This window comes from Ovis canadensis, chromosome 25, assembly GCF_042477335.2.
Source record: "Ovis canadensis isolate MfBH-ARS-UI-01 breed Bighorn chromosome 25, ARS-UI_OviCan_v2, whole genome shotgun sequence".
Classification (NCBI taxonomy): domain Eukaryota; kingdom Metazoa; phylum Chordata; class Mammalia; order Artiodactyla; family Bovidae; genus Ovis; species Ovis canadensis.
Genome location: NC_091269.1, coordinates 1,002,538 through 1,027,441, shown reverse-complemented (window position 1 = coordinate 1,027,441; position 24,904 = coordinate 1,002,538). Strand labels below are relative to the sequence as shown.

General features: G+C 49.2%; 1 long non-coding RNA gene across 2 annotated transcripts; it reads left to right on the top strand.

Moving 5' to 3' along the window:
- Positions 1-9,406: 9,406 nt before the first annotated feature.
- On the top strand, positions 9,407-23,906 carry LOC138430383 (uncharacterized). Of its 2 annotated transcripts, XR_011253141.1 has the most exons (5): positions 9,407-9,562; positions 11,065-11,171; positions 12,887-13,020; positions 15,065-15,185; positions 21,173-23,906. It is a non-coding gene; the product is annotated as an uncharacterized lncRNA (long non-coding RNA). The 2 variants fall into 2 exon arrangements; XR_011253140.1 differs by lacking the exon at positions 11,065-11,171.
- Positions 23,907-24,904: the final 998 nt, after the last annotated feature.

The following is a 24,904-nucleotide window of genomic DNA, read 5'->3' as shown; positions in this document are numbered from 1 at the left end:
TCCAGGTATGCCGGGATGGAGACCCCAGCCAAGGCCCTGGGAGGTGCGTTTCTTCGTGCGGCGCTGAGTCTCGGCGACCAAGCAACCGCTGGAGGATCCCTGCACTTGCCCTTCCCTTCCCTCTCACAGAGCTCGCCCTGCCTGAGCTCTTGGCAGTATGCAAGCCACCGGCCCCTAAGCATTACCCACGGACGCCTGGGGTCTAGGTTCAAAGGCAAGGCAGATGCGGAGCTGAGGTCAGGAAGGCGCCAGTGGCGTCTCCCAGGCTCACGCAGCCTGCTCCTTCCTGGGCAGGAAGCCTAGCAGTGAGGCAAGTCTGGGCAAGGCTCGCCCAGGGCAGAGCAGCCTCGCGCCAGCAACTCTGCCAGATCGGGACTCTGAGCAGAGCTGGAGCTCTGCCGTCCTGGAGGCACACTCGGCTCCAGCCAAGTAGGGCTTGAGACAAACGACGCTGGGCTGCCTCTTCTTCCCTCGAGGGCGCTCGCCTCCCCGCCAGCTGTTCACTCGGCTTCCAGGTGGGGGCGCTCAGCGACTCGTGCAAGTCTTGGCTCAGGGGCTGCTTGCCCTGAACTGGGGCTGTGGGCGGGAGCCCAGCCACGCAGGGGCAGGCCCCAACCAGCTGCACACGTCTCTGCTGGGGAGGAGAGCGCTAGGGTAGCTACGTGTGTGAGGCAGCTGCTGGGCGCCCAGTGAGTCAGCCTCCGGGTGTGCGGGGCTGCAGACCCCAGCCAGGGGCCCTGGGAGGCTGCTGCACTCCGTTCGGCGCTGAGACTGGGCGGCCAAGCAACCGCGGGAGGAGCCCGGCACTAGCCCTTCCTTTCCTTCGCACAGAGTTCTTCCTGCTGGAGCCCTTGGCAGTGTGCAAGCCACCGGCCCCTAAGCCCTCCCAATGGACGCCTGGGGACTAGGTGCAAGGGCAAGGCAGGAGCGGAGCTGAGGCCAGGAAGGCGCCAGTGGCGGCTCCCAGCCTCGCGCAGCCGGCTCCTTCCTGGGCAGGAAGCCTAGCAGCGAGGCAAGTCTGGGCAAGGCTCGCCCAGGGCAGAGCAGCCTCGCGCCAGCAACTCTGCCAGATCGGGCCTCTGAGGAGAGCTGGAGCTCTGCCGTCCTGGAGGCGCACTCGGCTCCAGCCAAGTAGGCCTTGAGCCAAACGAGGCTGGGCTGCCTCTTCTTCCCTCGAGGAGGCTCGCCTCCCCGCCAGCTGTTCACTCGGCTTCCAGGTGGGGGCGCTCTGCGCCTCCTGCAGGTCTTGGCTCAGGGCTGCTTGCCCTGAGCTGGGGCTGTGGGCGGGTGCCCAGGCACGCAGGTGCAGGCCCCAACCAGCTGCACACGTCTCTGCTGGGGAGCAGAGCGCTAGGGAAGCTACGTGTGTGAGGCAACTGCTGGGCGCCCAGGGAGTCAGCCTCCGGGTGTGCGGGGCTGCAGACCCCAGCCAGGGGCCCTGGGAGCCTGGTGTACTCCGTGTGGCGCTGAGTCTGGGCGGCCAAGTAACCGCTGGAGGAGCCCGGCACTAGCCCTTCCTTTCCTTCGCACAGAGTTCTTCCTGGTGGAGCCCTTGGCAGTGTGCAAGCCACCGGCCCCTAAGCCCTCCCATGGACGCCTGGGGCCTAGGTGCAAAGGCAAGGCAGGAGCAGAGCTGAGGCCAGGAAGGGGCCAATGGCGTCTCCCAGCCTCGCGCAGCCTGCTTCTTCCGGGCAGGAAGCCTAGCAGCGAGGCTAGTCTGGGAAAGGCTCGCCCAGGGCAGAGCAGCCTCGCCAGCAACTCTGCCTTATCGGGCCTCTGAGCAGAGATGAAGCTCTGCCGTCCTGGAGGCGCACTCGGCTCCAGCCAAGTAGGGCTTGAGCCAAACGAGGCTGGGCTGCCTCTTCTTCCCTCGAGGGGGCTCGCCTCCCCGCCAGCTGTTCATTCGGCTTCCAGGTGGGGAGGCTCAGCGACTCGTGCAGGTCTTCGCTCAGGGGCTGCTTGCCCTGAGCTGGGGCTGTGGGCGGGAGCCCAGGCACTCAGGGGCAGTCCCCAACCAGCTGCACACGTCTCTGCTGGGGAGGAGAGCGCTAGGGAAGCTATGTGTGTGAGGCAGCTGCTGAGCGCCCAGGGAGTCAGCCTCCGGGTGTGCGGGGCTGGAGACCCCAGCCAGGGGCCCTAGGAGCCTGGTGCACTCCGTTTGGCGCTGAGTCTGGGCGGCAAAGCAACCGCTGGAGGTGCCCTGCACTAGCCCTTCCTTTCCCTGGCACAGAGCTCTTCCTCCTGGAGCCCTTGGCAGTGTGCAAGACACCGGCCCCTAAGCCCTTCCAAAGGAAGCCAGGGGCCTAGGTTCAAAGGCAAGGCAGGAGTGGAGCTGCGGCCAGGAAGGCGCCAGTGGCGTTTCCCAGCCTCGCGCAGCCGGCTCCTTCCTGGGCAGGAAGCCTAGAAGCGAGGCAAGTCTGGGCAAGGCTCGCCCAGGGCAGAGCAGCCTCGCGCCACCAACTCTGCCAGATCGGGCCTCTGAGCAGAGCTGGAGCTCTGCCGACCTGGAGGCGCACTCGGCTCCAGCCAAGTAGGGCTTGAGCCAAACGAGGCTGGGCTGCCTCTTCTTCCCTCGAGGAGGCTCGCCTCCCCGCCAGCTGTTCACCCGGCTTCCAGGTGGGGGCGCTCTGGGCCTCCTACAATTCATGGCTCAGGGGCTCCTTACCCTGAGCTGGGGCTGTGGACGGGAGCCCAGGCACGCAGGGGCAGGCCCCAACCAGCTGCACAGGTCTTTGCTGGGGAGGAGAGCGCTAGGGAAGCTACGTGTGTGAGGCAGCTGCTGGGTGCCCATGGAGTCAGCCTCCCGGTGTGCGGGGCTGCAGACCCCAGCCAGGGGCCCTGGGAGGCTGGTGCACTCCGTTCGGCACTGAGTCTGGGCGGCCAAGCAACCGCTGGAGGTGCCCTGCACTTGCCTTTCCTTCCCTCTCACAGAGCTCTCCCTGCTGGAACCCTTGGCAATGTGCAAGCCACCGGCTCCTAAGACCTCCCAAAGGACGCCTGGGGCCTAAGTGCAAAGGCAAGGCAGGAGCGGAAATGAGGCCAGGAAGGCGCCAGTGGCGTCTCCCAGCCTCGCGCAGCAGGCTCCTTCCGGGCAGGAACCCGAGCAGCGAGGCAAGTCTGGGCAAGGCTCGCCCAGGGCAGAGCAGGCTCGCACCAGCAACTCTGCCAGATCGGGCCTCTGAGCCGAGCTGGAGCTCTGCCGTCCTGGAGGCGCACTCGGCTCCAGCCAAGCAGGGCTTGAGCCAAACGAGGCTGGGCTGCCTCTTCTTCCCTCGAGGAGGCTCGCCTCCACGCCAGCTCTTCACTCGGCTTCCAGGTGGGGGCGCTCAGCAACTCATGCAGGTCTTCGCTCAGGGGCTGCTTGCCCTGAGCTGGGGCTGTGGGCGGGAGCCCAGGCACCCAGGGGCCGGCCCCCACCAGCTGCACACGTCTCTGCTGGGGAGGAGAGCGCTAGGGAAGCTACGTGTGTGAGGCAGCTGCTGGGCGCCCAGGGAGTCAGCCTCTGGGTGTGCGGGGCTGCAGACCCCAGCCAGGGGCCCTGGGAGCCTGTTGCACTCCGTGCAGCACTGAGTCTGTGCGGCCAAGCAACCTCTGGCGAAGCCCTGCACTAGCCCTTCCTTTCCCTGGCACAGAGTTCTTCCTGCTGAAGCCCTTGGCAGTGTGCAAGCCACCGGCCCGTAAACCCTCCCAAAGGACGCCTGGGGCCTAGGTGCAAATGCGAGGGGGGATCGGAGCTGAGGACAGGAGGGCGCCAGTGGGGACTCCCAGCCTCGCGCAGCCTGCTCCTTCCTGGGCAGGAAGCTTAGCAGAGAGGCAAGTCTGGGCAAAGCTCGCCCAGGGCAGAGCAGCCTCGCGCCAGCAACTCTGCCAGATCGGGCCTCTTAGCAGAGCTGGAGCACTGCCGTCCTGGAGGCGCACTCGGCTCCAGCCAAGGAGGACTTGGGCCAAAAGAGGCTGGGCTGCCTCTTCTTCCCTCGAGGAGGCTCGCCTCCCCGCCAGCTGTTCCCTCGGCTTCCAGGTGGGGGCGCTCTGGGCCTCCAACAGTTCTTGGCTCAGGGGCTCCTTACCCTGAGCTGGGGCTGTGGGTGGGAGCCCAGGCACGCAGGGGCAGGGCCCAACCAGCTGCACATGTCTCTGCTGGGGAGGACAGCGCTAGGGAAGATACGTGTGAGAGGCAGCTGCTTGGCGTCCAGGGAGTCAGCCTCCGTGTGTGCGGGGCTGCAGACCCCAGCCAGGGGCCCTGGGAGGCTGCTGCACTCCGTGCGAGGCTGAGTCTGGGCGGCCAAGCAACCGCTGGAGGAGCCCTGCACTGCCCTTCTATTCCCTCCCAGAGAGCTCTTCCTGCTTGAGCCCTTGGCAGTGTGCAAGCCACCGGCCCCTAAGCCCTCCCAAAGGACTAATGGGGCCTAGGTGCAAAGGCAAGGCAGGAGTGCAGCTGAGGCCAGGAAGGCGCCAGTGGCATATCCCAGGCTCGCGAAGCCTGCTTCTTCCGGGCAGGAAGCCTAGCAGAGAGGCAAGTCTGGGCAAGGCTCGCCCAGGGCAGAGCAGCCTCGCGCCAGCAACTCTGCCAGATCGGGCCTCTGAGCAGAGCTGGAGCTCTGCCGTCCTGGAGGCGCACTCGGCTCCAGCCAAGTAGGCCTTGAGCCAAACGAGGCTGGGCTGCCTTTTCTTCCCTCGAGGAGGCTCGCCTCCCCGCCAGCTCTTCACTCGGCTACCAGGTGAGGGCGCTCTGCGCCTCCTGCAGGTCTTGGCTCAGGGGCTGCTTGTCCTGAGCTGGGGCTGTGGGCGGGTGCCCAGGCACTCAGGGGCAGGACCCAACCAGCTGCACACGTCTCTGCTGGGGAGGAGAGCGCTAGGGAAGCTACGTGTGTGAGGCAGCTGCTGGGCGCCCAGCGAGTCAGCCTCCGGGTGTGCGGGGCTGCAGACAAGAGCCACGGGCCCTGGGAGGCTTGTGCACTCCGTTCGGCGCTGAGTCTGGGCGGCCAAACAACCGCTGGAGGTGCCCTGCACTTGCCTTTCCTTCCCTCTCACAGAGCTCTCCCTGCTGGAACCCTTGGCAGTGTGCAAGCCACCGGCCCCTAAGCCCTCCCTAAGGATCTGGGGCCTAGGTGCAAAGGCAAGGCAGGAGCAGAGCTGAGGCCAGGAAGGGGCCAATGGCGTCTCCCAGCCTCGCGCAGCCTGCTTCTTCCGGGCAGGAAGCCTAGCAGCGAGGAAAGTCTGGGCAAGGCTCGCCCAGGGGAGCAGCCTCGCGCCAGCAACTCTGCCAGATAGGGCCTCTGATCAGAGCTGGAGCTCTGCCGTCTTGGAGGCGCACTGGGCTCCAGCCAAGTAGGGCTTGAGCCAAAGGAGGCTGGGCTGCCTCTTCTTCCCTCGAGGAGGCTCGCCTCCCCGCCAGTTCTTCACTCGGCTACAAGGTGGGGGCCCTCTGCGCCTCCTGCAGGTCTTGACTCAGGGGCTGCTTGTCCTGAGCTGGGGCTGTGGGCGGGTGCCCTGGCACGCAGGGGCAGGACCCAACCAGCTGCACACGTCTCTGCTGGGGAGGAGAGCGCTAGGGAAGCTACGTGTGTGAGGCAGCTGCTGGGCGCCCAGGGAGTCAGCCTCCGGGTGTGCGGGGCTGCAAACAAGAGCCACGGGCCCTGGGAGGCTGGTGCACTCCGTTCGGCGCTGAGTCTGGGCGGCCAAGCAACCGCTGGAGGAGCCCTGCACTTGCCCTTCCTTTCCCTGGCACAGAGCTCTCCCTGCTGGAGCCCTTGGCAGTGTGCAAGCCACCGGCCCTTTAGCCCTTCCCAAGGATGCCTGGGGCCTAGGTGCAAAGGCAAGGCAGGAGCGGAGCTGAGGCCAGGAAGGCGCCAGTGCCGTCTCCCAGCCTCGCGCAGCCTGCTTTTACTGCTGGAGCCCTTGCCTCTGCGGCACTCAGTAGCCCCTAATCGCGACTCCAATCCCCGATCTCCACCCTGACCTCAAAACCCTATATCCCAAACCCGTAAACTGAATGCCTAGATCGAATCCCCAAACAGTGAACCTGAAACCTGATACCTTAACCCTAACCCGACCTCAAACCAAAACACCTACCCCTTAATCCCAAACCCAAACTCCAATCTCCAAACCGCAACCCCAAACCGCAAACCTCTAACCCCGAAGCCGAACCCCATACCCCAAACCCCAAGCCCCTATTCAGAACAAGAACCCCCAAACTCCGAACCCCAAACCCCTAACTCGAACACCATACCATGAACCCCAACCCATTTCCCGAATCCAAATCTCTAACCCCAAGCACCGAACTCCAAACCTGAACCCGAATCCCCTAACCCAATCCCCTACCTGAACCCTTTACCATAACCCGAAAACAAAACACCAAACCCCTAACCCATAACCTGAACTGCAACCCCGTACCCTAAAACAGAAGCCCCTGTCACTAACCCCTAACCAGAACAGCGAACCCCTTAACCGAACCTCAAACGCCGAACCCCAAACCCCTAACCTGATCCGTGAACCCCTAACTCGAACCCGAACCCCTAACCCGAGCCCCAAACCCAAACCCCGACCCCCAAACCCCATACCACAAACCCCGAACCATGTAGCCCAAACCCCGAATCCATAACTCAAACCCCGAACCCCAAATCTGGAACCCGAACCCCCAACCCCAAACCGCTAACACGAACCCCACACCCAGACCGCACACCCCTAATGCCTTACCGGAAACGCAAACCCATAAAGTGAACCCCAAACCCTGAACCCAAACCCCTAACCCGTACCCCACACCCCACACCCCCAACCCAAACCCCAAACCCCTAACCCAAACTGCGAACACCTAACCCGAATTCTAAACCCCGAAACCCAAACCCCAAAACCCAACCCTCAAACCCAAACTCCAAACCCCTGATCCGAACCCCAAACCCCAAACCCCTAGCCGGAACCCCAAACCTCAAACCCCAAACCGCACACCCCAAACCCCTAAGCCGAACCCCGAACTCCCAACCCCTAACTCCTAACCTGAACAGCAAAACTCGAAACTGCACCTCACACCCCCATCCCCAAACCCTGAACCCAAACCCCCGAAGCCCAAACCCCAAACCTCAAATCTTGACCCCCGATCCACAAATCTCACTTACTGAACCTCTAATCGGAACCCCCAACCCCAATCCTCGAATCCCAATTCCCGAACCCCAAACCCAAACCCCAAACCCCTAATCCGTAACCCAAACTGCAAACCCAAAAACCGAACCCCAAACCCCCAACCCACAACCCTGAACCCAAACCCCAAACCCATAACTGGAACCCCAAACCACGAACCCCTGACCCAAATCCCAGACTCCAAACCCCAAATCCCTAACCCCTAACCAAATCCGCGAACCCCTATCCCAAACTGCGAACCCCAAACCCCAACCCTCAACCCCTAACCTGAAACACGAACCCCAAACCTCGAACTCCAAACCCCAAACCCGAACCCCGAACCCCTAACCAGAACCCCAAACCCAAACCGCGAACCCCAAAACCCAAACCCATAACCCGAATCCCAAACCCAAAACCCCTAACCCGAATCCCAAACCTCCAACCCAAACCGCGAACCCCAAACCCCAAACCCTTCACCCTAACCTCAAACCCAAACCCGAACTGTGAACCCCTAACCCAATCCGAGAGCCCCTAACCTGATCCCCAAACCCCAAACCCAAACCTCAAACCACAAACCCAAACCGCGAACCCCAAACCCTTTACCTGAACCTCAAACCCCAAACCCAAACTGCGAACCCCGAACCTGAACTGAGAACCCATAACCTGATCCCCAAATCTGAAACGCGAACCCCTAACCCGAACCCCAAACCCCAAACCCAAACCGCGAACCCCTAACCCGAACCCCGAACCCCAAACCCCTAAGCTGAACCTTGAACCCCTAATCGGAACCCCAAACTTCAAACTAGAACCGCGAACCCCTAACCCCAAACGCTGAACCCCAAACCACAAACACGAACCCTGAACCCGAACCCTAAGTAGAGAGGGGATTCCCCGCACCCGAACTCTGAACCTGAACCCTAACAAGTTGGGGGGATGCCAGAACCCTAAACCTAACCCTAACAATAAAACTCTAACATAAACATAAACTTTTCTGGCCTAAGCCCCGCCCCTTGCTGTCCCTCACCCCCTAAAAGCAAACGAGGCAAAACTGGGACTTGAATGCCTGACCTACAGAGCCAAGTTGGATGTTTAACTGGTTGTCAGCCTAACCGCTTCGCTAGAGAGGATTACTGGGTTTTGTCTTGCTCCCAGGCGCTCTTCAAGCCTCACCCCGCCACTGCAGGCTAATAAAGAACTATGGACCCTATTAGCGCTCACTTTAGCTGTAACCCTAGAGCTAATGCCAACCCTAACCGTAACCCGAACCCTGACCCTGACATGAACCCTAACCCAAACCCGAACTCTAAGAAGAGGGGGGTCCCCGAATTCTAACCTGAACCCGAACCCTAACAAGTGGGGGGGGTTGCCCGAACCCTAACCCTAAGCTTAACAATAAACCTCTAAAATAAAAAAATTTTCTGGTCTAAGCCCTGGCTCTTGCAGTCCCCTGCCCCTTAAAAGCGAAAAGGTCAGACTGGAGACTTGAACTCCTGATTTACAGGCCATAGCCTACCTGCCTAGTGGCCCACCTAACCCCTATGCTACAGAGGCTTGCTGCTTTCAGCAGGGCTCCCGAACCCTCTTCAAGCCTCAGCCCGCCAGGGCAGGCTAATAAAGAACTATGGGCCCTATTAGGGCTCACTTTAAGCTGTAACCCCAACACTAATGCTAACCCTAACCGTAACCCGAACCCTGACCCTGACATGAACCCTAACCCAAACCCGAACTCTTAGAAGAGGGGGGATCCCCAAATTCTAACCCTAACCCTGAACCCGAACCTGAACAAGTTGGGGGGTTGCCCGAACCCTAACCCTAAGCTAAACAATAAACCTCTAAAATAAAAATAAACGTTTCTGGTCTAAGTCCCGCCTGTTGCTGTCCCCCGCCCCCTAAGAGCAAAAGAGTTAAGCTGCAGACTTGAACTCCTGACTTACAGACCATCGTCTGCCTGCTCACCAGCGCACCTAACCGCTACGCTACAGAGGCTTGCTGTTCTAACAGAGCTCCCGGACCCTCTTCAAGCCTCTGCCCGCCAGGGTCTGGCTCTATAGACTATCATGGCTGTCCTAGGTCATCTTTGCTTTCTATAGTCATAGTTTTATCCCTAAATCATAGACAGATCAGCTGAGAAAAAGCTTGGATTGTCTCGGTGGGGTGGATTTGCTTGTCCTTGTGTTTCACCTGGAGGCAGTCGCGGTCCCGCGGGCCTGTCCTGGAAGGGGGCGTGGGGGTGGGGCGCACCGTGAGCGCGTCGGGGGCGGGGCGAGCCTGGGCTGCTGGTCAGGAGCGCGGCTCACGTGAGCGGGTCTGGGGCGGGATGAACATGGCGGCGCGTCGGGGGCCAGGGCTCTCAGGGCTCGCCATTGCAGCTGGGAATGCTCGTTTCGTGGGCTCCTGGGTCCCCGTCGATTGGCATCCAGCGAGCAGAGCGCAGGGCTGTGGGCCACAGGTAAGGGAACTCGGACTGGGCGGAGCAGGGAACCATGTATTCTGCCCTCTTTGTTTGCAGTCTCGGAGCCGACTAAAATGGCGGTCGCAGAAAAGCCTCGCCTTTGGGGCCAAGGGTTTTACTGCTTTACCCCTTTGCATAAAGCTCAGACCCGCGCGGTTTTCCCAAGCAGCCTAGTGTATTGCTTCCTACAGGCCTGGAGAGGATAACAGGCAGGAAGACCAGGGGTCTCCAGACAGAGAAAATAGACTGCAAGTGTCAGACGTTTTTTTCTCTCTCTTAAGAGGCCGGAGGAGACAAAAGAGTGCTGCATTTTTTTTTCTCCATGTTGATACAAATTTAAAAGGTTTCTCAGAAATTTCTGTGTTGCCATGACCACTCCTGGCTCCACCTGAATTTAACTTTCCTCAAACCTTGAACTAAGCAATGCATTTTTCTTATGGAAATGTTTGTCTTAAGGTATGCTAATGTACTATGTATTTACCCAAGGCTCTGTCTTCAGGTCAGTTTCCCCTAAAGGCTCAGAAAAAACTTGACAAACCAGTATGTTTTACTCATACCTTGTTCTCTTAATCTATGTGAATGAAACTATATATTTGCTTGGAAATCTGCCTTTCTTCAAGATTCATGTCCATCATTTTATGGCCTGGGATGACTCATCTGCTGCCAATGTTATCTCAATGCATGCTGTGGGTGAGGGGCCTGGTGCCATTCTCTGACACATTGTCTTTCTTTCATTAGCAGACTGCTAGTGGCTCTATAACATCTGGCTAAAGACTAGCAGGGGGTACTCTTCCCCCTTTTACTGTCTACGTCAGCAGCTCTCTCGATCTCTTTTATATTTTAATAAAACTTTTTAACAGAAAACCTCTGAGCCATCAAGCTTCGTCACTTGCCCTGGATTGAATTCTCCTCTGGAGTCCAAGAATGCTGGCATCTTTTGTGGTTTAGCAACCACCTTTCAGCCTTTTGAAATTCATATTGAATCTTCATTTCAGATTGAAGATGCATTCCATGGTATTGCCAACTGAAGCCTTTTCATCGCTATGGCATATCTGTCCATGTCTTTAGGGTATTTTTCAGCAATCATGTATCATTTCCAGTGTGCCAGTCTTGTTATCCTCATTCTGTCCATAGCAAAGTCTTTTATTAATGTTGACATGACTGAAAGGGAATCGTTTGTTTAAATTCCTTTTCAGATTGTTATTTGCTGGTGTATACAGATAACACTGTGTCATCATTCATTTGTATCAGTTTGGACAGCTTGATAGTTGTCTTTAGTTTCTTTAATTTCTCATAATTTAAGATGACCCTGTCTCATATATTTACAGTCTCACCCCTAGTCTCAGTCATTTCTTCAAAGAACTGTCCTTTTTTTAAACATTACATTATTTTTGACTGTGCTGGGTCTTTATTGCTCGTTTGTCTAGTTGTAGTGAGCAGAGGCTACCCTCTAGTTGCTGTGCCATGGCTTCTCATTGCAGTGCTTTCTCTGTTTGCAGAACTTGGGCTCTGGAGCATGCAAACTTCAAGAGCTGTTCAAGGGCTTCATTGCCCCTGGGCGTGTGGAATCTCCTACACAGGAATTGAACCCGTGTTCCCTGCATCGGTAGGCAGATTCTTTACCACCGGGCCATTGGAGATGTTTCCTGTTCCCTTTTATTAGAGAATGATATTTAAAACATACATGTAGGAGCTCAATATGCTCAGCTGACAATACATGGATATATATATATATATATATATATATACATGTATTCCAGCTCACCTTTGAACATATTCAGTTAAAGGTAATTTGTGATGTCTCCAACCTGATCCACCACGACATGGACATTGTAACGTTTCCTTTTGTTTATCTGTAACTTTGCATTCCAATGGTAAGATACCTGGCTTCCACCGCTTGTCATACACAGAATTCAGTGCTTGTCCCACGTGGTTACTGAAAAAAAAACTGTCAGATTGTCTTTCAAAGGGGGCTCTGCATGCATTGCACCAGTATCTTGAGTATGTTTTTGTATGATAGTTTACTATCAGTATACCCTCAGTGGCCAGGTGTCTATTTCAGTCGCTACCAATTATGAATGGGCTTGTTTGCTCTAGTGTTCTTGGACAATTCGAATACAGTTTCTTTGTCAGATATGCATTGTTTTAGGAAAACAGTTTTATTGATTGTTGGCTGTGTTGCCTCTTTGTGTGTGGGCTTTTCTCTAGTTTTGGTGAGCATGGGCCATAACTAGTGGTTTGCAGGCTTCTCACTGCAGTGTCTCCTCTTGTTGAGGGGCACAGGCTCACGGGCTTCAGTGGCTGCAGCATGTGAACTCGGCATCGTGGCTTCCAGGATCTAGAGCACAGGCTCGCTCGGCTGTTGTGGCACACGGGCTCCATAGGATGTGGGATCTTCCCATCCTAGGGATCGCACATGCATCTCCAGCACCGGGGGGTGGATTCTTTACTATGGAACCACCAGGGCATATTTTAGACTAGTTTTCCACACATGTATCTAGTGAAAGAGGCCAGGATCAAGAGGCATGGCAGCTGGGAATCCTCAGCCCCAGCTCTGGTGTGCTATCCAAAGCTCTGGGGCCTTTGGTGAGCAGCTCAGCTTCCCTGGGACTGTTTCCTCCCATCAGAAATGCCCTGCTTTTGGACTGTAGCCCACCAAGCTCCTCTGTCCCTGGGATTTCTGAGACCAGAGTACTGCAGGTGGTGCCATTTCCTTCTCTGCTGCTGCTGCTGCTGCTGCTGCTGCTGCTGCTGCTGCTGCTGCTGCTGCTGCGTCGCTTCAGTCGTGCCTGACTCTGCGCGATCCCATAGACAGCAGCCTACCAGGCTCCTCTGTCCCTGGGATTCTCCAGGCAAGAACACTGGAGTGGGTTGCCATGTCCTTCTCCAGTGCATGAAAGTGAAAAGTGAAAGTGAAGCCACTCAGTGAAGTCGTGTCCGTCTCTTAGTGACCCCGGGGTTGCAGCCTACCAGGCTCCTCTGTCCGTGGGATTCTCCAGGCAATGGTACTGGAGTGGGCTGCCATTGCCTTCTCTGATTTCCTTCTCTGCAAGATAGCGTTTTGAAGATATTTTCTCCTGGATATTGCTTTTGATGAAGGAAGGGGGATCCCTTTCAGGGCTTGAGAGTGAGTTCTTGTCTGACACTGGGCAATGAGTTGTCTGAGGAGAGGAGTGCTGTCCAAGCGAGAGGCTTTATTGGGAAGGGCTGCCAGGGTGGAGGGCAGGAGGGTGAGGGAAACGGAGAGAACCACTCTGTCACGTGGCTCACAGTCTCAGGTTTTATGGTCATCGGGCTCATTTCTGGTTTGTCTCTTGCCAGGCATTCTGAATTGGGATCCTTCTTGGGGGCACACGCATCACTCAGCTGAGATGGATTCCAGCGAAGTGGATCCTGGGAGGTTGGTAGGACCTCTGAACTGGAGCCTCCCATCTCCTGACCTCTCCAGAATTCTGGTTGGTGGTAGCTTGTTCGTTCCTTGTTCCTTCCCAGGACCTCCTGTTGTAAGATGATTCCTGCAAGTGTTTTCTTTTCTCTGTTGCCTGGCCAGGGTGGGTGGTCCGTGGTTCATTTAACAGTTTGTTTTTGGTTCTCTCGAGTAAGGTCCTCCACAGGGTAAATGTATGAAATGATAAAAGGCAATGTTTTAAATAATTTATATTCATAATTTGGTAAGTTGGCTTGTTTTGTGTATGTTAGACCTGATCACCAGACCAACGGTCATGTAGAACTTTTGCAGTTTTCTAAAATTCTATAGTTTTTTAAATGGAGTTACCTTGTTGCAAAGTTTGTGTTTATGTTCATATTTTTTTAAAGTTATTTCTTTTAGTTGATTGATCATTGCTTTACAATATTGGTTTGATTTGTCATACATCCACATGAATTAACCATAGGTGTACCTATGTCCTCTTGCTCTTGAATCTCCCTCCCACCTCGCACGCATTCCCACCTCTCCAGGTTACTACTGAGCCCCAGTTTGAGTTCCCTGAATCATACAGCAAATTCCCATTGGTTGTCTATTTACAAATGTAGGTGTACCTGCATCCATGCTGCTCTCTCCATTCATCTCACCCTCTCCCTCTTGTTCCCCACCCTCGTCTGTAAGTCTGTTCTCTATGTCTGCACCTCCATTGCTGCTCTGTGAACAGACTCGTCAGTACCATCCTTCTAGATTCCATGTTTTTCTCTCTTTGACTGACTTCCCTCCCCTTTATTAGAACAAACTCAAATGTGTTCCTTTTTATGGCTGCATTCCATGCAGGCTCTGATTGTTCCTTAGCCATGTTTTGCGGAGGGTCATGGAGCTATTCTGCTCCATTTCAGTTTGGGCTTCCAGTCTGAGTGCTCGCAGCAGAGCTGCTTCTGGGTGAGCCCTCTGAGGTCTGTGAGCACCGGGCTGCCCGCTCTTCTCTTGTGGCCCGCAGGGGGCGCCAAAGGCCCCTCTGACCCGCGGGCGCAGGACGCTTTGCCTTTAGACTCTGCTCCGTGAGCAGCTGGCGGGAGCTTTGTCTCCTCAGGACCATCGGGGCTCAGGCTTCTGGATAACAGGGCTGCATCCAGGCTGAGAGGAGCAGGGTTGCCTCAGTGCCCACCAGCAGGGAGGCGCTGCAAGAGCGAAAAATGAGGATGGAGTAGACGTTTCCTGTGTCCAGCTGAGGGCTGACTGGAGGTCCATCTCAGAGGACTCAGGGGGAAAGAGCTCCGTGTGCAAAGCGGTGGGTTTTCAGTTAGATTTGCCTTAGATGATGTAGAGGATGAACACTGATGTTCTTCCGTGTAGGTGGCCATTTTCCTGTCACTGTTTCTTGAGAAGACTGTCCTTTCCTCTTCGCTCGTTCCTGGTTTGATTTTCAGGAACTGACCATGTACAGGTGGGTTCGTTTCTGGGCTCTCTATTCTCTCCTGGAGTCCATGTGTCTGTGTTCCTGCCAGTTCCTCACTGTGGTGGTCACTACAGCTCCGTGATGTAGTTTGAAGAGGGATAGGAAGATGCCTCCAGCTGTGTTCCTCTTTCTCAGAGTCTTTTTGGCCGTTTAAGGTCCTGTTCAACAGTAGCAGCCTAATATTAGGAATATTTCTATTTCTGTGAAAAATGCCATTGAATATTATTTTGTGATTGCAGTCCGTGTATTTGTTGATGACTTTGGTTGGAATGGACCTTTTAATTCCTCATTGTTCCAGTGCATGAGCGTGGAATAATTTTCTGTGTGTTTGTATTTTCTTTGGTTTCTTTATCAGTGCCTTCTAGTTTTCTGACTACTGGTTTTTTATGTTCTTGATTAAGTTTGTTGCTAGATGTTTTATTTAAGTGGGATTTTCTTAATATTTTTTTCTGATTGTTATTAGTGTATAGAAATGCAAGTGATTTTTGGACTGTAAAGGGTAGTATTTTATGATTGTAAATTAATCCAAAATGATTCAGCTTTACTGAATGTAGTCTAACAACTTTTTGTGAAGTGATGTGGAACATTTTATCTGTAAGATCTGTTTCTCCTGCAGTAGGTCATCCAGAGGACCCAAGACATGGTGGTTACTAATAGACTTCCCACACTACTTCTTCATTCCACGTGGACTCCTTCACGGGCAGTGAGCATCGCAGCTTCCCTTGAACTTCATCTGGGTAAGTCTTGGCCTGTATCAGAAAGTTTCCTGCCTGTCTGCTCTAAATTTCTTTTGTGGTATTGACATGGTTGTTTTGAAACCTAGTATACTTTCCAGTCATTTAAAATGTACAGAAAATGCCTAGCAATGGGAACAAGTGCTAGCATTTGCCACATCATCTAAAATACTCTATGTGTTTTATCCAAAATGGGTACCTTCTGCAGAACCAGCACATAATCTCCAAAATCAGGAAATCATATGGTACCTACATTATAATGTAATCCACTGCCCCACTTCCACTTTTAGCAATTGTTCAAGTGTATGAATATATCTTTTGTTTCCATCGTCATCCTTTTTTCTTTATTTAGAGTGTTACTGAGATTTTCAGTTATTTGGACAAACTTGATGGATTGAAAGCAGACATGGTGAATAAGGGTTCTGGGTGGCCTTTTCTATGTGGATTTCTTTTTCACTGAAGATGGTTTTAATATTTATTCATGTGGTAACATGTATGAATCCTGCATTCTTTCTCCCCCCCCCATAGTAATTAAAAATAAATAATATGCCATTTACCATTTAGATATTTGTAAGCATACAGTGTTGTAGCAGACAACCTTTTCTTGTTTTGCAAACCAGTTTAATAATGTGCACCTTGTGCGTGCTTTGGAGAAACTCAGGAAACTGAGTCAGTGACTGAAATGGCCCAAGATATCACCTTAGATTCCATCTTCATCTGAAAACAAAACAGGCACTTTCTGGTGGTCCAGTGGCTGAGACTGGACACTCCCAAAGAAGGAGGCCCAGGTTCATTCCCTGATCCAAGAGCTAGATCTCCCATGCCACAAAGGAGAATTTGCATGTTGTAGCTAAATATCTGGCTTACCTCAATGAAGGTTGACCTGGCGCAGCCAAATTAAAAAAGAAACAAATATTTTACAGATACAACCAAAGGAAAGGAAGGGTATGGTTGTTGTGCAGATTTACGGCTTAGCTTTCCCTATCGATAGAAAAGAAAAAAGAGTTTCAAAAGACTGTGTCTCATCCTTCTATCTGGCATATAGAGAGGATTCCTTTGAAATGAGATTTCTCTGGTAAATGTGACTCACAGAAGGGCTGTCTTGAACTTGGGTTTCAGAGATGATCATGTGTCCTCTAAAAAAAAAAGTTAATTGGGTCCCACTAATTCTCATGCTGAGGTGGTATATTTTGTGGTAGCATTTGCTCCCCTTCACTTTGGATGTATCCCCATTTGTTTACACTGTCATCTACTGAAGACATCCTGATATTTGAAAGTTTTTAGTTATTACAAGTAGAGCTGTTGTATATAATCATGTGATACTTTTTGTCTGGACGTTTTCAAAGCTGTTTAGTAAGTGCTAGCCATATAGTATTCAGGTCACAGGTGAGCTTTGTTTAGCTGTGGAAAAATCCAGCTATGTTTCTCTGTGGCATGTGGGATCTTCTGGGGTAAGGGATCAAACTAGAGTGTCTTGCATTGTCAGGCAGATTCTTTACCACTGAGCCACCGGAGAAGTTGTGCCCTACCCCCGTTTTTTTTTTTTGAGTTTACTGGATCTAATAGGTGTGCAGTGCTACCTCACTGTTATTTTAGTTTGTAATTTCCTAATGATATGTGATTTTGAGTCTTTTTGATAGGCTTATTTGCTATCTTTATATTTTTGTAGGCCAGGTGTTTAGGTGTATACATTTTTTATGAGATTGTTCTAGATTTTTTGGTATATTTGGAGTACAATCCTTTATCAGATATGTATTTTATAAATATATTTTCCTGTGGCTTGTGTTTAAGTTTTGTGAATAAGGTTTTTCACAGTTTAAATGTCTAATTCTTTAAAGTTAATGTTATATATGTTTTATATCCTTTTTTGGATAGACTTTAGTGTGTTGTTGTTGTTGTTGTTAAATTTTATAAGCAGAAGTGAGGTACTGTAGATACAGTTTTAAGCTAAGCTGAGGTACCATAGATACAGTTTTGCCTTTTGTCTGTTAAGAAGTTTGAGTGAGTTTGGTGTACACTGTATATAACATTATGTCTACATTCATTTGACTGGATATAGCTTCCAATTATTTGTCTAATTGGTTTTGGAGATATCACGGGAAGTCAGTTTTTCCAAGGGAAACTGAGGTCCATGAAACATGAACTCTTTTCGATCGGTCGGAATCACTCTCTGCTATTTCTGACAGATTTGACTTGTTTGGATATCTCATATGAGTGGAATCACAGAACGTTTGTCTTTTCTTGGTCTGGTTTATTTCACATGATCTAATGACCATAAGGTTTGTCCACATTGTCGCATTGTCAGAATTACTGACTTTGAAGGGCCGAATCAGATTCCATTGTGTGTATACCACAGTTTGTTTATGGAATTGGCTGCCATGGACACTTAGATCACTTCTGTTTGTTTGCCAGTGTGAATCATGCTGTTGTGAGTATGACGGAAGAAGTATCCATTTTTTCAGCCCCCTTTCCCAATCCTTTTGGGTACATAGCTTGAATTGGAATCGAACTATGTATTTATTCCATGTGTTTGTTTTGGAGTCATTTCTGTAATGTCTTGCAGAGTGGCAGCACCATTTAATGTACTTTTTCGTATGGTGGAATACCGTTCAAGCTTCTGAATATACCTTGTGTTGCATATTCAGTCTCCCACCAACGGACACTTGAATGAGTTCTACCTTTGAGCTATTGTGAATGTCACTATGAGTATTTGTGTACCAGTTTTTGTTTGAATTATTAACAAGTACATTACTATATATAAAAGAAGCCACAAGGACCTACTGTACAGTTTAGGAAACTATTAAATATCTTATGATAATGTATAATGGAAGAGAATCTCAAAAGGAATATATGAAAAGCACATAGTAACCATGATATTTATTGTGCCAACACTATGAGTTATCATAGCACTACTCAACGTGTATTTATACATGTCAGTAAAATATTCACATCTGTAAGGATATTATAAAAAATTATATAAAAAATCAAGAATTCAAACAGAGATTAAATAAACTTCCTGTCATTGCTCATCATCATTTATACATTCATACTACCTGTAACACTCATTGTATAAGTGCTGGACTAGCAATTGATGTTCTCGTAAACCAAGAGATTGTGAAGGTGTAAGGAAATATAGCTTATTGAATTCCTTAATGAAGGATTATAGAACTCTATGTCCATGAAGTGAATGAAATTCCATTTTATTGAACCACATTCTTACTAGAGTGATGAGCTTCCACCCCACCCAACGTTAGTTCACAATGAAATCCTGCAGTCCTCTGGCCTCAATGTCTGCTTCCTGCTACCGAGAAAGAAAAGATGAGGAAGTCCTGACAAAACCGATGCTATTTTTCTTTTTCTGATTTGTATTTTATCGCAGGGCTTGGCAAAAAGAGGGCCCAACCTGTTTTTAGAGTTCCATCCCAAGGGTCCCTCTGGCATGTTCCCTATGTTGACAAAGTGCTGATTATTTTCAACAAAGGACAATGATCTGCACTTCACTATCTGTTGCTTGAGCTGGAATAGCGGGCATCCCTTGAAGTGCATTCCTTCATGCTGAAGTAGGCATCCCTGAAGCAATAGTATAAGAGGAACACATTTATCACGTAGACATCGCAGCCCATGCATTTGTAATAATTTTTCAGTTATACCCATCATCATCGGAGGAACTGACTTGTCCCAGTAACAACGAGAGTACCCAGTATAACAGTTCCTTGACTTATGAGTACTTCCTATGAGTACCCTTATGAGTACTTCTTCCAATGTTGTTTCTCCTACTTTGGTCATGAACAGTAGAAGCTGATGGCAGTGGTCCTTGAAATGTATGTCGATTCCTAGGTGGCACAGTTGATAAATAAAAAATCTGCCTACCAGTGCAGGAGGGGGAAGTGATGTGGGTTTGATCCCTGGTTCAGGAAGATAACAATTCATACACATGTTTTATGTGAACCAGTTTGATACTCATGAGTTTTTTCTTCTGTATACAGAAAAACAAATGCTGTTCAAGGACACTGAAAGAACCCTGATGTTGAAAATCAGATCTGTATTGTGAGCAATGCTTAGATATCCATGAGTCGAAGCATAGTATTATGCCTATCATCCTTGTATTTCTCTCAGTGAAATATGTTGAGGAAAACTCTTCATTCGTGGTCTAGATTCACGAAGAAGCTAAATAGCATTCATCCTTTATGTTGACAACTGTGAATTTAAATCTCCTGTGAATCCTATGTGACAACCACACATACCAACATGAGTTATCAGTATTATATCAATATTTTTAGTCCTATTGTATGTCAACTAAAAAAATCAGTATATAATTGTACATGAAGTCAAGACATAAAATCAGTGCAAATACAAAATGTTCCATCCTTTGAGAAAGGGAGAAAAACATCTCTGTGCTTAGCCTATTGCATTTTTATGTATTAGACCCTTAAGTAGTTTATTCACCACACCCTGTGAATGATTCACAAATCTTCAGAGAAGAAAGGATCATTTCTCTTGAACAATGAGTAGTTCAACTATTCTCAAAGCAAAGCCATAAGTGAGTCTTATTTTGGGTGAGACCATGAAAACTCAGCGTTTTCATTATGCTTGTGCTTATGATGGGAGGAGGTCTGAGAAAGCACTTCTGAAGGTTTATTCATACCAGTCGTTCTCATATGTATCGAGTCTTTAAAGGTCGAATCACCAAGGTGTTGCTTCTACACTTGTACTAGGCTGAGCAGCAACATTCCCTTTCTCCGTAAGTGCAGTAGACGTGTTCCCAACCTGTCTGTCTTCTGTCCTCTGGAGTATGCATTGCTTGAGCTCATCACAGCCTAGTAGATGGAAATCATCAGGATATTCTGGAAACCCTTTTTATTTCAGTCTGTTCAGGAGGTTACCACTGCTGCAAACCTCTGGATTTTACCAAGCGCTTTTAACAACCTCAGATGAAGGATATAAGTCAACACTGGTGACAGCCACGGGCTTCCATGGCCTATCCATGATTGTTGGCTTTGCTTTCATAATCATCCTGTTTCTTATACCAGCTAAACTGTCAGTGTATTTTTTAATTACCATTTTATCTTTGATGGTTTTTAGAGCTATTATGGATTTTCCTATATATCTTCACTTATCGGTGAGGGTCTTATGTTAGTAGTAGTTATGACAACTGACTTTCTGTCTGTTAGCTGTGGCAGAATAAAAAAAGAATGACCCACTGTATATTATTAATATTATGTATCAATATATTGTTAGTTTTATTGTTTGCAGTCATCCAATTCCAAGTTTCTGAAATAAACTTTCAGAAAAATCACATCCTTTTGAATGCCCATTTGACTGAATAGGAGCACGGAAATGTTCTTCCATAAAATTGTTTACAGTTTCCATTCCGTTTCTCCTGTTTGATGTAGATATTGGCCTTTGGTTCTATCAGTAGCTTTGCAAGTAAAAAAAAAAATTAATTAGAGCTCGTATGGTAATTTTACTGTTAGCAATAAGTTTAGCATAAAATGAACACAGAAGAGGTTACAGTAGACCAAATATGAAAGTCAGTTTAAAAGAAAACATAGTGTTGAATGTTTACAGTAGGAATATAGTTATGAAGTTCCTTTATTATTATTCTATCCTTTCCTTTTGTTTTGCAGGGGTGTTAATGTACAGATTCCAGTACTATGGCTAGAGCGAATAATAGTATCATTATTCTTGAGAGCAACTCTACTAAGTCTTCACGCTCATGTCACTCAAGGTTTTTTAATACCTATTATGTTAGTCGTGTTTGTAGTTTGTGAAGTCACATAAGTTGCATTCATTCAAGCAATAGTATCAAACAGCTATGGCATCAATTATAGATGTGAATCGATATCGAATGTGAATCCATTTCACTGTGACAAGTTATTATTGTAGATATTCTATTCATGCCAGTAACAAAGCTGTGCAGAAATAATACAATGTTTATTAAGAAAATAAGATTTACTAATTTGTTTTATTATTCTATTTCTTTTAAACAGATTTAATGACAACAGGCTCAACTTTTCATTCACTTGTATGACTATGAGCAGTTTGACCAAGTTGAAGAAGATGACTCGTTTGTAGTCTTCCTCATCAGCTCATTCCATCTACTGGCTTTAAAATCATTTAGTACAGAGCTCACCGTCTAGGTGTTCATCCAGTGTTTTGTTTGCTTATCATGCAGGATCATTTTAAAAGGAAAAGTATGTGTGTATGAGTTAGAGCTCTGATCCCAGGAGTCCATGTAGAAGCTTCCCCTGAGAAATGTATCGTTTTTGCACCAATGCTACTGAAATGTGTGAATGTGGTATACCACGCGTCCCAATAAGTGTAAACAGCGTCATAGGCTACTTATTTGAAATGACCAGTACTCATGACATTCCATTCAACTGAGGACTAAATATAGCCAACGTAGGCTGTGTTTGCCAAATAGACTTTGAAGTATTCTTCACACAGTCCTTCATCGATGCCAGTTTTCAGATCGAAGAAACCCTTGCTCCATGAAGTTTGTGAACACATATACTCATGTTTTGTTTGAGATTTTAAAGTCATTCTTCAGTTTTGTTGGAGGAATGGTTCTGTATATGCCCCGTGGATCCCCAAATCCACTGATGTTCATGTGTCTTGGGGCTTCCCAGGTGGTTCTAATGGTAAAGAACATGCAGAACATACCCATGCAGGAGACATGGGAGGTATGGATTCCATCCCTGGGGCAGGAAGATCTCCTGAGGGAGAGCATGGCAACCCCCTCCAGTATCTTTGCCTAGAGAATCTCATGGAGAGAGGAGCCTGGTGGGGCCTAGTCCATATGATCCCAAGGAGTTGGACACAATGTAAGTGACTTCGCACAGCACATGATTCGTTGTCATAGCTAATATAATGGAGATGACATAAAAAGAAGCACCAGCGGGCGAAAGTCAATATCCATCACTTTTAAACTTTGGAATGTATTGTGATATTTTACATCCATATTTGTATGACTTGATAGTTGGAGAATCGATGCATGTGAAGGCCTGGTTGTGTTATATGTATGTTGAGGGAAGATATATTTTTATGTGGTTTGACATATAGGTCCCATTTCATTCGTAGACATATGCATACTCATCACTTATCATCATTTTTTTTTTTTTTGAAAAGACCATTGTTTGGAAAGGTTGTTGTCTAACCATGAAAGATGCTTGAATTCTTGGGCTCCTTAGAGGAAGAATTCAACCCGGGGCCAGTGATGAGGCTTGATCAGTCAGAGCTTTTGTGTCCCAACGTTTTATTAAAGTATAAAAGAGAGAAAGCTTCTGACATAGACATCAGAAGGGGGCAGAAAGAGTGCCCCCCTACTCATCTTTGGCTGGATGTTATCTAGCTACTAGCAGTCTACTCATTAGAGAAAGGAATGGCAGCAGACCCCTCACCCACAAGATATATGGAGATGACCGTGGCACCAGGTGAGTCATCCTGGGCCATAAAACGATTGATATGAGCAAATGGATAGCTTCATTCACATAGATCAGGAGAGCCATGTATGAGTAAAGCATATTGGTTTGTCAAGTCAGTTCTGAGCCTTTAGGCAGAACCTACTTGAAGATAGAGTCTAGGGTAAATACATAGTACATTCACATAGCTTAAGGCAAACCTTTCCATGAGAAAAATGCCTTGGTCAGCTCAAAGTATGAGAAAAGTGAAGTTCAGGCGGAACCAGGTGTCATTATAGCAACACAGAATTGTAAGAGAAAATCTCTGTTTAAATTTGTATCAAGAAGGGGAAAAAAGATAACAGCTTGTTTCCTCCTGCCTCGGAAGTGACAGATAACAACTGTCTGACACTTGCACCCCATTTCCTCCCTTTGGAGACCCCTGGCCTTCCTGGCTGTTACCCTCTCAGTTTCATTCATTGAGCGTTTTCTGCCTTGTGAAACATTGGGCATAGAAGTATGTGTTTATTTAGGGGTATTTCATCCAATTTCATTTAAATGCATATGTGAATTAGAAAGTTTGACATGCTGTTGCTTTGTATACCGATTGGGAAATGTGAGCCTCCAAGCTTAATTTAGTTTTTCATGTTCATTTTTCTTTTTAGGGGTACAAAGAAAAATAATATGACTGTTAAGATCAGCTTTCGTATTTTTTGCCAAATATGAATTGGGATCACATCGATCAGAGATGAGTCTGTGCATGAAAGCCCTAATAACTAATGCTAATTGACTTCACTACCATGGGATGTTTTCATATCTATTGAGGATTTACTTCATGTATTTCGATTTTAACTTTCTGTCTTACAGCCTTGTTTGTAGATCAAAGCTATTTGAAATTGTCATCTGGTTTCAAATGGCTTGTGAGGTTATTCATGAGTGGTTCATAAAACCGAATGGATTGTACGTAGCCATACTTTGTTGTCATTCTATGAATTTGAAGAATGTCTGAAGAATGTCTGCAGTTATGCCTTAAAGATTCATACAATTGATGTCCAATATTTATCTCAATAGACTTGCTTTCAATTTGTAGTTTCCTATGCGTATGTCTTTCTTTATGGATTTGGGTAGAACTTGTATTGGAACACTGAAAAATCTGTGATATCAACCGTGCTGACCTTTCTGGTGGTCATCATTAAGATTTTCACGCTCTATGGATCCTAGTGGAAACAGGTGCTGTTCATCCTACTTTTGTGAAGATTGAACTCATCGTAGAAAGTGGAATTTGTTGAAATATTTATGGTATAAATAAATCTTGTCTCTATAATTACCCAGAGTCCTGGTGCGTATTTGATTGCTAAGTTATAAAATGTATGAGATAGATGTGATCCATCAATGGCGACTGGATAAGTGGTGGAGAGGTATTTTGGTGATGCAAGAGATTTAAATGATATGATCATAGTATTTATATCCCTTTTATGTGGATAATGGGTCTTGGATCCATGTTTGAAACCTTACAACCTCGTCTTTTGTTATGCATGGGAAGTGTCAAAAATGAAGAAGATGCGGGTAGGTACTTCAAGGGTAAGTATAGGGCTGAGGGCGTGACTATGATGTGGGTTAGGGTTAGGATGTGGATGGGGGTCGGGTTAGGGTAGGGTAAAGGTTAGAGTTCGTGGAACAGCCCTCCAAACTTGTTAGGGTGAGGGGTGAGGTGTGAGGGTTCAGGATGAGGGTGAGGGTAAGGATTCAGGGTGAGGGTTAGGATTCAGGATGAGGGTGAGGATTCAGGGAGAGGGTGAGGGTGAGGGTTCAGGGAGAGGGTGAGGGTGAGGGTTCAGGGTGAGGGCGTGGGTGAGGGTAAGGGTTCGGGGTGAGGGTTCAGAGTGAGCGTTCAGGGTGAAGGTGTGGGCCTCACATCTGATACAGGATTGTACTCCAAATATACCCATCCCTTCCCTTGAACAGACCTCTCACTATGGGAGCCCTTGGCAGTGTGGAACCCACCGGCCCCTAAGGCCTCCCAAAGGACGCCTGGGGCCTAGGTGCAAAGGCAATACAGGAGTGGAGCTGAGGCCAGGAAGGCGCCAGTGGCGTCTCCCAACTTCGCAAAGGCTGCTCCTTCCTGGGTAGGAAGCCTAGCAGCGAGGCAAGTCTGGGCAAGGTTTGCCCAGGGCAGAGCAGCCTCGCACCAGGAACTCTGCCAGATCGGGCCTCTGAGCAGAGCTGGAGCTCTGCCATCCTGGAGGCGCACTCGACTCCGCCCAAGCAGGGCTTGCAGCCTAAGGCGGCTGGGCTGCTTCGTCTTCCCCCTAGGAAGCTCGA